Genomic DNA, 3,060 nt, shown 5'->3' with positions numbered 1-3,060 from the left:
GATTGAAATGTGTTTGGAAGAAAATAAAGAAACAATATATCTCTCTACGGAGACATAAAAAGATATCTACAGGAATTTTAAAATGACGGTTTCTGCTTACAAAGGTATCGCCTGAATATATATTAAACAAAGGTTTATGTTATAAGGAAGTCGACTACAAAGCTACAGTAAACAGAGGTTTAAATAACAAAGACATCACCAAAAATATATAATAAAATCAAGGGTTTAAACTATAGAATTGTCCCTTACAAAAGCTATAGTAACAGAATTCACGTAACAAAGATATCACGTAAACTCTATGATATATATATTAAACAAATTTTATTTCTTACATATGTGTGGTCTAAAACTACAGAATAAAACAAGGGATTAAGTAACAAAGGTGTCGCTAAAATTTACACTAAAATAACAAAGATATCCAATAACGTTAGCAAACTAACGATGTTGTCGTCTACACGTTAAAAATAATCCGAGGGATTAAGTGACCGGGTTTAGTCTAGAAATGTACAGAAAAACAAAAGAATATATTGTCTACAGACAGCAGTAAAATATATGATTAAAACTGCAAAAGATATGAAGTAAAACAAAACATTAAGTTACAGAGATATTGATTACATTATAAACAATAGTTAATTTACATATATTCTCTTTTCTACATTATTCTATAACAGTATGAAATAACAAACCTATTAAAAAACATTTCGTAGTTTTTGCGAGTGAAGTATAATAACTGCAAAATAAAATATCAAGTACACTGGTTTCTGGAACTATTTATATTTAAGTAACATATTACTTATATATTGTGTTTTTTCGGTAAATGAGAGACTATGAAAATACAGTAGTTATTGTAGATTTCTCAAGATATTCTGTACTTAATTGTTAGGAATTAATTACACCATGATTCACATTTCAAAATGTGACGTAACTTAAAGAATAGAAATGTGGCTTTACCTTATGTTATTGTTCGGTAGCTGGGCGTTATAAGTAGCTCAAAGCTTTGTCCCTGACTGAAACCAAGAGTGCAATACAATTAACCTTTTAAAGTCCATGAAATAATTCAAATTGGTAGATTAATCTACACTTTTTTCCGTCACTGGGGACGGGTACTTTTGCTTGTAATGAAATATATTACATGTGTTTGTTATACAACACCGATTCATACGACAATAATGATATTATAATTAATTCGTATAATAATAGTGATCTTGTCATGAAAGGGATTAGATCTTCAGAAATAATTTTACACTTCTTTATACACCAGTATAAAACAGCACAAAGATAAGAGCCTGTTTCCAAGACAATGACAATTAACAACATTTATTTAGCTACAGCAACAAACTAAACGGTAGCAGTTTAGTAATAAGTTTAATGATGTTTCTTTACAACATCAATAATATCGGTTTTTTCGAAGCTGTGTAAAAACGTTGAACTTAACATAATAAACCTAATCTCTTATCCTTGCCACATAAACCATTCCATCACACAACATTTGGATTTTTTCCTCACATTGGATGCTAAGAGATAAAGGGTTATTGTTTAAGGTTTTAAATTTTGTAGAATCGTCCAGAATATCACGTATTTTATTAAGGTAGTCATTTTTGTTCAGAATAACAATGACATTACCTTTATCAGGGCAATAATAATAGTGACCAATGCTCAAAATTTTTAGAATACCTTAACGCACAACATCCTGCCATTAAATTTACACTTTTTTAAGACATGCTCATTAACCGTAATGCTAATGGATTTTTTTACATCAATTTACCGAAAAACGACGTCCACTGGTCTCCTTACACACTTTATCCCGTTTACGTATAAACGGAACCTTGTTACATGCTGAACTAAACAGAGCTTACAACCTCTGCTCCACATATCTTAATCTACACTCTGAAATTTCGTTCATACATGATATCCTGAAACGTAACTGCTACCCACAACACTTACTAGAAAACATTACCAACACCTTCCTAACAAAGAAACTCACAAATCCAATTAAGATACCAACTGTACCCAAACTTACTATACACTCCTGTCTTCCCTATACTGGCTTAAATTTGAAAAATCAACTTAAACGCATACTTGGTCGTTACTACCCTCAAGTGGATTTCAGATTAGTTTTTAAATCCACATCACGCATAAAAAAATTTCTTCCATAATAAAGATCTCTTCCCCATTCCTTATTGTTCTTGGCTTGTCTGTCTTTACACGTGTGGAGACTGTAAGGCCTCTTATATTGGCAAAACCAAACGCCATTTAAAAGTCAGAGCCTATGAACATATGGGAATTTCCATCAAAACGCAAAAAAAAAAGAGTAACCCCTGTGTTTCCTCTATACGTCAACATAGTGAAGAAACAGGAGATCGACCTATGCTATCAAATTTTTCTATCCTCTGCAAGTCTAATACTGACCTGGAATTATTGATTAAAGAAACCCTCCACATCAAACAGCACTCTCCAACTCTGAACAACATGCAGTCTTCATTTAAATTATACATTTTTTAATATGTTCGTATTACTGATTTTACTTTTCTTTTGTTGTGTTTTCTTGCTGTAGTTTCTCCCCATGATTATTGTTTTGTGTTTTATTTGTTTAATTATTGTTAAATTTAGCATTTGTACTTTAGCAGTGTCCAAAGACTTGTGTAAATTTATTTTATTTTGCTTTAGATACTTTGGAATCTGATAAAGTTCCGAAACGTCCCCTTTTTGTTAATAAACAATGTTGTATATCATAAGTGTAGTAATCTTGTTTATTAATAATTTACGTTGTTTATAGAATACTTGACTGTGACCTATTACAATCTTGCAAATTTGAAACGTTGATAATTGAATTTGTTTATAAAATACCTAAACAGTGTGGTGCGTGAGTACCTAAAGAATGTGGTCCATCAAAATCTTGAAAACTGAAACGTTAATAATCTACTTGATCTATAAGCTAACTTGAGTAGTGTCGCCAGTCAAAATCTTTAAAACCTGAAACGTTGGTGACTTACTTTTTGTACTGAATAACTCCCCTGTAGTATGAATTTTATGTCTTCAAAATTCATATATTTTTCTAAT

General features: G+C 30.9%; 1 long non-coding RNA gene across 4 annotated transcripts in view; it reads right to left on the bottom strand.

The window, feature by feature from the left end:
- Positions 1 to 311: 311 nt before the first annotated feature.
- The window catches only part of LOC106474093, a 25,694-nt gene continuing 22,945 nt past the window's right edge, over positions 312 to 3,060 (bottom strand). For all 4 annotated transcript variants that reach the window (XR_001291724.2, XR_002613846.1, XR_002613845.1 and 1 more), the window contains exon 5: positions 312 to 327. This is a non-coding gene — a long non-coding RNA (uncharacterized LOC106474093). The remainder of the gene's footprint in view (positions 328 to 3,060) is intronic.

This window comes from Limulus polyphemus, unplaced genomic scaffold (assembly GCF_000517525.1).
Source record: "Limulus polyphemus unplaced genomic scaffold, Limulus_polyphemus-2.1.2 Scaffold6811, whole genome shotgun sequence".
Lineage (NCBI taxonomy): Eukaryota > Metazoa > Arthropoda > Merostomata > Xiphosura > Limulidae > Limulus > Limulus polyphemus.
This window is presented reverse-complemented; position numbering and strand designations above follow the sequence as displayed.